The sequence below is a fragment of the Condylura cristata genome, unplaced genomic scaffold (genome assembly GCF_000260355.1).
Source record: "Condylura cristata isolate star-nosed mole 26May11 unplaced genomic scaffold, ConCri1.0 scaffold00024, whole genome shotgun sequence".
Lineage (NCBI taxonomy): Eukaryota > Metazoa > Chordata > Mammalia > Eulipotyphla > Talpidae > Condylura > Condylura cristata.
Window position 1 is genome coordinate 21,594,176 of NW_004567125.1, and position 9,734 is coordinate 21,603,909.

The following is a 9,734-nucleotide window of genomic DNA, read 5'->3' on the forward strand; positions in this document are numbered from 1 at the left end:
TATGAAATTTAAAATTAAAAAAAGCAAAACCAGGCCCTCCTTGTTGGCACAAAAGGTAAGGACACAGCACTGCAAGCTAGCCGAGCCACTTCAGTGCAAGTTCGATCCTTGGCGCCAGAGGTGACCCACATGGCATGGCAGACCTCTCCTGACCTGCCCGCTGCTCCCCTCAGCAGTGTACTTCGTTGACCTGCCTGTTCTGCTCCCTGCTCTGTCTCTGGTGAAGTCTCTCACCACCTCTGGCTTGTACTCCTGTTGTATGCATAAATAAATAAAATTTTTTTAAAGGCAAAAACAAGGATAAGTAAGAATAAAAATAAATTTATATAAATGAATGAATAAAAGAAGCATGGCAAATGCAAATCTTGGAAGGACCATGGGGGCTGGTTTTGTGATATTGTCACTTTTATTCAACAAATCCAAAACCAAGCACTGGCCTGACCATAGTGCGCAAGACACTTTAGGGCTTCCCATAGGTGTGTACCATCTAGGTGGTACAGACAAGTAGGTGAGACAGCCAAGTGAACACATAATGACAGTGTGTAAAGGTTTGTGGGAGCCCCAAGAAGAGAGAAACCTTTATAGTCACGGTGGTAAAGGAAAGTTTCTCTATGACAGAAATGTTGAATGAAAGACTATAAATGGTAAGTTCAGAATAGTTAGGGAAAGTGTATTAGAAAGTTGGGGAAGAGGGGCAGCAGATATTTGAGGGACTAAAAGAGATTCAGTGAGCTAATACAGTGCTGGTGGGGACCAGGGGAATTATGCTAAGCAGTGTAGGTGTGGTGGGGAGGGGACAACAGTGATCTTAGTCACACTTTATGGGTACCCATAAAGACATCTTGAAAATCCTAAAGGGGATGCCTGAGCATTAGCTTAAGGGCAGTGGAGAGTCATTGCAAGTTTAGGAGCAGGAGTATTGCCATGATCATGGTCTGTGTTTTAGAGAGACGCTGTGTTTTAGGGTCGACGCTGATGTAATAATAAGCTAGCAGAACCAAAAGTTCCTTTTAAATGGAACTTTTCTGCTTCCTTCCCCCATCTTCAGCCACCAGCTCCTCAATAAACACTTTACAGAGGTCTCTTTTCAAAATTCTGATTCTCGTGACAAAGAGTTGAGAAGGCAGGAATAGACTCTCACAAGCCCACAGTCCCACTCAACATATCTCATGCTCACAAAAGGCCATCTCTGTGTAGTGGAGAAGGAGCAGGTCCACGCCCAATGGAGAGGCAGGCTGGGCTGCATTCCATTTCCTAGGTTGGACACCTTCAGCTGCATCACAGACCTGGTTAAGGCAGCATAGAGGAGAAACAACAAAACCTGTGAATTGGTACACAAAATATAGCAAAATATACAGAAAGAGGTAACTGCTGCACTACATTGAGGTAACTACTGTACTACAACTTTTATTACTAGCACTTTCGCTTGGTCCACATATCAAATATGACATTCTTTGTCAGGCCTCCTGTCCTTATCAATGAGGTAGCCAAGAGGCAGGTGATGGCAGTAAAGCTTAATGACCAGACACAGCCCAATACTAGTGCAGCTGTTTAAACTTTCAATTAAAGTAGCGTTCTATACTTGTTTGCCTAAAGAATAATCAGAGAAAGACTCTTTTTTTTTTTTTTTTAAACCAACGCCAAGCTCAGGCCAGTTCCAAGGCAGACTGCATTGTGTCCTGATTCCTTCAACTGTTGACTGCATGGAGAAGCAGCCTTCGAGTGATGCCACTTCCCTCCATTCTGGCCTCTGTGACAGGGAGGCCTCACGTCCAACTTCCTTTCCTTCAGAGTAAGGAAGAGTCTTTGCACACAGCCTGGAGCCTCTGGGTACAAAAATAGAATATTTGAGCATTTGGATTTTCCTTTCCTGACAGTGGACTGACTCAGGAAGAGGCACTTAAACAATTTTTTTTTTTCTTTTCTGTGTTTTTAAAAAAACACATTTCATTGGGGGAGGGGAAAATCAAAACTGTTGCTGAGAAAGGTTGTTTTTTTTTTTTTTTTAGCTTCATCTTCTTTGTTCTCATAAAACAGCCTCAGGTGAGGCAGACCTTTCCTCTTCAGCTGTTTTTTTGGCTTGCACCCCCCTTCTCCACCCTCCAGACTTCTTTTCACAGTGCACTCTCCCCCCCCCCCACCTACCCAGTCCTAAAATGCACCACCATCCCTTCGATTGTTGGGCTCATCACCGAGACTTCCCACACAGTGATATGAAGAGACATATGATTCAAGCAGCCCCATTCCAGAAATATTATTATAGTCTCAGGGAAAAATAGGGGCCTGCTCTATGTCTGTCACCTGAAATAAACTCCCAGTTCCTTCCCTACTGCTCTCCAGATGCTTAATTCTGAAGATTATTCCAGCTTATTTTGTCACCCCCCAGGTTGCTAACCAGCCCTGGCGAGTGAGGCTGAGGGAGAAGAGGGGTCCTCTGAAGTTGGCCACCTCAGGGTATGTGAAGCACATGCTTGTCACGTGGGGGAAAAATGTGCCCAGCTAACCTCTGCAGCTCCCCAGAGAATCCAGAGTTTGTGTCTCTTTGCAGAGCTCAGAACAGCCTGTATGTTCTCTCCCTGTTGTGTGCCTGGCGCTTCCCCAATGAGATATCTCCTGGAAAAGCTTTTCCTGTGAGGGGTGGGGAGCTTTTGTTCTCTGCAAAATATGGTGCAGCTAATTAAGAGCATTGTCCTGTGAGGGGGGAGGTTTTGGAGACTGTTTCCACCAGGGGTTAGTGCAGCTGCCTTGGATCTCCATCCTGATGTTCTTGATCTCTCTGCCCTGCTGGGCTAACCCTTTGGGGGAATGTTGTGATAAAGCTCAATAAAGTAAAAATAGACATGTGAAGTCAAACCTTTCTCTCTTTAAAGGTATTCTTTGCAATGAGTTGAGTTTCTATTACTAACTCATTTCAGAGAATGAACCTTCCAACGCTTTGGTTTTGACCCCTCCCCAACTGGTAGAAGCTAGAGGTTCCAGGACTACAGCCACATTCTTTTTGCCCCATTTCCAGTGTAATCATGAACAGGGGAATAGCTTAAGTGAAATTCCTAGCAATTCCTTTAATTTTGCTATTGGTTGCCAGCATAGAAGGAATTTAACAACTCTTAATTCTTGATTTGAAAAACAGAGGTAGCATATTTAATGGCATCTGTAGAACACAGCATCGCAAGGGTCTTAAAAGATTGTATAAACTGTTGTTGTCACCTTCATGGCAAAGTCAATTAATTGGGAAAGGATTTTGTTGAGGCAGCATTCTCTCTCTAAGTTGATTCACCTACTTGATTTGCTCACTCTGGAGTAAAGAAACTTCATTCATTAAATGCTACAAGCATATCTTGAGCAGTGGTTCTGTACTGGGTAGTATTCTGAGTGTTTGGGCTATTTTAGGGAACAAAACAAATAGCGTCCTGTCCTTGTGGAGTTTATGTTCTAGACAGGGGAGATAAACAAAACACAAAAAGTAATTTATATAATAAAATAATAGGTGATGGGTGGTTGGCTAGGGGGAAGAAAAAGTTGATTAGAGTAAGAGCAATTGGAAAGTTGGGGTGAGAAAGGCAGGCTGTCAGGATGGTTGGGTTATTCACAAGGGTCATTGAGAAGTGACAGATGAACGACTTTATAGTTGATGGAGTTAACTATGTTGGTGTCTGAGGAAGGATGTCAGAAGATGGAAGGGCCAACACAAAGAATGTGCTTAGGAAGAGCAAGGAGGCCCCTTTGCTGGAGTAGTATGGTACAGAGCCCTGATCTCCATGGTAAGGACTTTGCCTTTTACACTGAGTAAAAGAGGGAATCACAGGAGATGGGAGTTATGGGTGTGAGCTAAGAAGTGAAATCATTGGATTTAACATTTAACAGAATTCCCATGTATACTCTATAGAAAAAATAATGAATCCTAAGTATGAGAACATGTTTGTTCTTCCTGGAGCTATTTTGAAAGTAGATAGAGCCAACAAGATTTGTTAGACATTGAGTATGGAAGGTGAGAATAAGAATTAAGTCACTGGTGACTCCAAGGATTCTGACCTGAGCAACTGGAAGAGAGAAGCATGAAATGAGTAAGGGCAGTTGGAACCTAGGTCTCTTGGAGGCCATTTGATCCAAGTAACTTTATGCATCTTACCCAAGCACCAAGTGTTCTCATCAGGATGGGGGAGGGGAGGTCACCTTTGCCAGTTCATGTGCACAAGAAAGTCTGCTCTAGGAGGTGTGGAGGGGGGAGCCCAAAATGCACGTTAGATTGAAATCCACTGTTATAGTGAACCCCTGTGTGGAAGAGTTTGAGGTTTTAACTTTCTGGACTTTATCATGAAACCAATGACAGGACTTAGGGACAATTTTCCTACTCATGGGGATGAACTATCTACCGCAGGTCTTCTTTGCAAAATATATTCCAAATGAACTACCTATAGCTTACCAAACAATTAAAGCTCAAGCAAACAGTAAAGATAATTGCCAGAGACTAAAGTTGTGATGTTCAATTCTAATCTATCAGACTAGAAAATTGGTTATGGGATAGTTCTGTCTTGAGTCTGTTTAGATTCCTTTGATCTAGCATGAGCTAGATAAATATAAGTCAAGAGATCTCCAACTGTGACCAGAAGAGAAGAGATAGGCAGAACTACAGTGTAAAACAAACAGGGAAACAAGAGGGGTGTCTCCAGGGAGATTTGGAGGGGCCTTTGTAAGTGTAGGATGTCTCTCCAACTCAGGCACTAGGTATCAACTTGAATCTATCGGTCGAGGTTACCAATCCCAGTTCCCACATTTGAAAACTGAGACTCAAGGAGGCCAAGTTCACTTGATTACACTCAACTAACAATTCAGTGATCAGATGGTGCTTCAAAGCCATGAAACGAGGCCAGCTTTGCCGGTTCCCAGGGCTGTCAGCACTTCCTCGTCACAATTGGTTCCACCATGAGTTGGAATCCCTGACTGAAAGAAAAAGTTGCATAATGAAGCTGCCTTCAATGGGAACCTTCTATTCAGTCTGACTCCCAGCCGGATTGTTTCTTTTATCCCGGATCATTTTCTCAAACTATTTATTTCTGTGAAGTGGTGGTGGGAACGCTGACGACAAAATGGCAGCTTCTTACTCAATTTTGGGGCTCCCTGTGTGTCTGACTCACACCTGCTGACAGGAATGAGCCTCAGCTTCTTCATTCCCTGCAGAGCTGGAGGTGGAATTAACTTGCCCTGGCCCTCCCTGTCATCAGGAAGACTTTCAGCTTCATTCTGATTCAAAAACAAAAAAGAAAGAAAGAAAGCAACTGCACAAACCTTTATGACTCAGCAGGTCACTAGAGGCAGTGCGAGCAGCTCCATTTTCTGATCTCACATGGAGGGACCAGTGGAGAACTGAAAGATCAGCTTTTGACTTATAAAACAGCCACTAAATTGGCCGCCCAAACTCTTAGGCAAGGAGGCCTGAGGGGCTCCCTTTCAGTGTTTCACCTTTCAGCTGAAAACATTCCTTTCACTGGATGGAATGTTCATTTGATGACATGTGTTTAGGGTCTATTTCGAGGACTGCTCTTGCTGAAATCAGGCATACATTTGACCTGAAAAATCATGTCACATCCAATGAGAGGGTAGAACAAATTGATGCAATGTGTTATTCTTTTTGCCAACAGGCTGTGATTGCAAGTTTCTACTTTACTTTCTCCTTACTGACAATAGGCTGGTTCTTCCTGCCCTAAACACTTAAAAGAACAGTCCTTTGCAAGAAGGCAAACCTCGGAGTAAGGGTTGTTCAGGTCATTCTTGCAGAGAGCAAAGGTTGCTTGTGAACCTTGTTTTCTTTGTCCCATTGCTCTAGGGTTCCAACACAGAGACCATTTGGCAAGGTGTGGGAGGTGCCATCTGTGGGGTTTATTTGAATTGAGCCCATTTTGAGAAATAAATATCTCTTGGAAGCAGGATTTGATTGTTTTCCCACCATGTTGGAATTTTTGACCTTCACTTACACATTCATTAAATGGCCAGCAATGATGCTTTTTTGCTTCTCTCCTAAAGTTGCTTTGGGATATTAAGAGAGGAAATCATAATTCAAGAGCAAATTGCTCTGATTAATATTATATTTATAGTTCAGTCTATCAAGGTCGTTTCCCTAGAGGCCAGCTTTCTTTATGAAGACAGAAATTCTGTGTCAATGCCTATCTATCCCTGGAAGAAGCAGGAGGCCAGTAAGGAAGGCAAGTAGTAAAGAGAGTGGGATGCACATTTACTTACTGGCATCTGCTGTCAGCAGCTTGCTGTCCTCCATGTGTCTCATTCAACGTTTTCTCCATTTCTGAAAACTTGTCTTAAGTCACCTGAGTTCTTTTTCAGCTGGTTCTTCGGAAACAAATACACCTACATTAAACACTTTATTCTCCTCTCTCTCCACCACCCCCCACCCTTTAGCAAACATCTGGTGGCACAACTTTCATTATCGACTTTTAAATCACATAAGCTGTGGAGCTTAAATTAAGGCCAAACATCTATGACTCTGAAAGGGAAGGTACTTAGAGAACAAAGGTCACTCCTTCAGCAGGATGAATGAGATTACAGGTGTCTGTGACACTGAGAGAATGGAGGGCCTGAGAGTCTTAAATTACTAGAAAACAAGTTAAAACAGTTGCCTCAATGTTCTCTTGCTTTTAGCAGTCACATTTACATAAAGAAGACATTACCTCAGAGTTAGCCATGACGCCTTCTGGAACCTTGAGGTGTCCTCTTTGATTCAGAACTCCTTTCTCCTCAAGAGAGTGTAATTCCCTGGTTGCCTGGGTAGAAATAGAATGACCTCATTTCCAAAAAGCTCCAAGTGACCAGCAACCATATTAGTGTAATTTTTAAGTACAGTGCAATGTATTTAATATTCACTTTGGGGTTAACATTAATAATTTTGATGACAACTTTAGATACAAACACTCCTTTTATTCATTTTATAAATATTTAGTGGGCGGCAACCTTATGGAGCAAAATGACACAGTACCTGCTTTGGAAAATAATGATGATCTTCACTTGAATGTTTGCCGTGTGTCAAGGCATTTTTTAAACTGTTTGCTTCACTTTCCATTCCTCATTAAGTTTTCACAAGTCTGTGAAACAGGTAACTGTTATGGTCCCCATTTTGCTGATGACAAAACTGAGGCATGAATTGTATAATGTCACAGTTGTATAATTGCAGAGTGTGAATTTGAATTCAGACAATCTTGCTCCAGGGCCCTAAATTCCTTTTTTTTTTTTAAGATTTATTTATTTATGCATACAGATCTGGGGTATGGGCCAGAGGTGCAGGGGCAGTGAGATGATTTACCAGAGACAAAGTGGGGAGCAGAACAGGCAGATTTATGAAGTACACTGCTGAGGGGAATAGTGGACAGGTCAGGAGCGGTCTGCCATGCCATGTGGATCACCTCCAAGGTGGGGATCGAGCTCATGTTGAAGTGGCTTTAGCTTCTTAATGTTGTGCTTTAACCCACTGCACCACCAGGGAAGGCCCTGAATCCTATCCACTTGTTATTTGATTGCCATGATCTCAATCGCCTTGAGTATGTGAAGAGAAAACAGAAACATGTACCATGAGTAAAGGAAGTACAGAATATCAGACAGTATTTAATAGATATATTGACTCAAGTTAACTATACCATGACATACACACATTTTTCTTATTTGTGAAAGACTCAAAAGTGTGTGTGAATAAGAACTCCAATGTAATCCAATAGGTAGAAACATGCAGCCATAAAGGTTGGTGGAATAGACAAGATATCTCAGAGGAAGAGTTAGTTAGTTTGAGGCTAATGACCATTTTCTGAATCTAGTATTAATTCACCAAACCAGATATAAAACTGTGTGGGGAATGACAGGACAAAGGGGAGCTTGGTGATAAGCAGTCATATCTCAAGAGGTCATACATATTATAGCAAGAATTTAAGGTTTTATCTTAAAGGGTTTGCACTTTAGAGAGATCCTGGTATTTAGAGAAGCAATTGGAGGACAAGTAGTTGAGAGATGATTGTGGCCTTGCTGATTAGAGGCCAGGGGATTGGTCTCAGTGAAGGGAGTGGAAATGGAAATGAATGAATGAATTCCAGAAACACTTAAGATGTATAGTCATCAAAGTTGATTGTAAATTGAGTATAGATGAGGGAGTCGTTGAAATGGAAACCACATTTTTGGCGTAGGCTACTGGTTGAATAGTAGATTCTTTCCCTGGTCAGGAAAATCAGCAGGAAGAGCAGAGTAGGAGGGGAAAAACAGGGGATTCTGAAGCAGCCGGAGTTTGAAGTATCTGAAGACCTGAAATGCTCAGGAAATAGATCAATATATATTTAGAAATAACACTCAAGCGAAATGTGCCGGGCATGTGGCGCACACCTGTAGACCCAGCTACTTGGGAGGCTGAGGCTGAAGGATCGCTTGAGCCCAGGAGTTCTGGGCTGTAGTGCGCTATGCCGATCGGGTGTCCGCACTAAGTTCGGCATCAATATGGTGACCTCCCGGGAGCGGGGGACCACCAGGTTGCCTAAGGATGGGTAAACCGGCCCAGGTCGGAAACGGAACAGGTCAAAACTGTCGTGCTGATCAGAAGCGAAATGTAGCTCAGAGTCTTGGGTAACCAAAACCAAGGCAGTGTCTAGGGCCACCCAGGGAATGTGTATAGATTGAGAAATGAAGACAGACCCAAGGGAAGAAATCAGTCAGTAGAAAAGACTCTTAAACAGAAGATAATACAATCAGAGAGATAGAAAGAAAATCTAGCTAAATGAGAAGAGCAAGAGACAGTGAATTAATGTGAATGCTGTTAAAGAAATAAATGGACTGAGCAACATCCCTAGGAGTTTGCAATTAGGAGGTCGTTGATGTACTTGGTGATGCAGACTGAGAAAAGTGTTGATGGCAAAAACTGAGAAGTGGTAGGTGAGGAGGAAGTGGGAGGTAAGGGAGTAGTGACACCAAGTCTGGACAATTCCTAAGACTCATGGCTCAGATGGCCCTCCCTGGTGGCGCAGCGTGTTAAAGCACAGCACTAAGAAGCTTAAGCCACTTCTGCATGAGTTCAAATCCCGCCTGCCCCAGAGGAGATCCACATGGCGAGGCAGACCTCTCCTGACCCCCGCTGCTCCCCTCAACAGTGTACTTCGGGAATCTGCCTGTTCTGCTCCCCACTCTGTCTCTGGTGAATCCTCTCACCCTCCACATCTCTGGCTTGTACCCCAGTTCTGTATGAATAAATAAATAAATCTTAAAAAAAAAAAAGACTCATGGCTGACAAAGGGAAGAGAGAAAGGAGAGAATTTTTGTTTGTTTTGTTTTTATACAGTAAGCAGCATCTTGAGCAGTATAAATATTAATGACAGGGAAAGGACAGGGAAAGGCAGGCAATAAAGTGAGAGGGAGAAATCAACATAGCAAAATCCTTAAGAAAGCAGGAGAGTTGGCTTCCAAAAGAAAAGCAGGGGTGTTGCTGTAGAGAGGAGGGGAGGAAGATGGGAGTTATTTGGGGGGAGGCCAGACTTTAAAACTGGCAGTGGAAAGTCAGGAGGTTATCACTGGTGGTTTGTATTTTTCTTATCAGTGGGTCTTGAGTCATTCGCTGAGAGTGAAGGGGAAGTCATGTGTGTGTGGGAGGGATGGGTGAAACTTTGTGGAGATTGGAGAACATGTGATAGAACTGCTTTGGAGAATGGAAGGGAACATGTAACAAAGGTTCCAGCTGGAGCTGGAGTTAAGACCCAGAG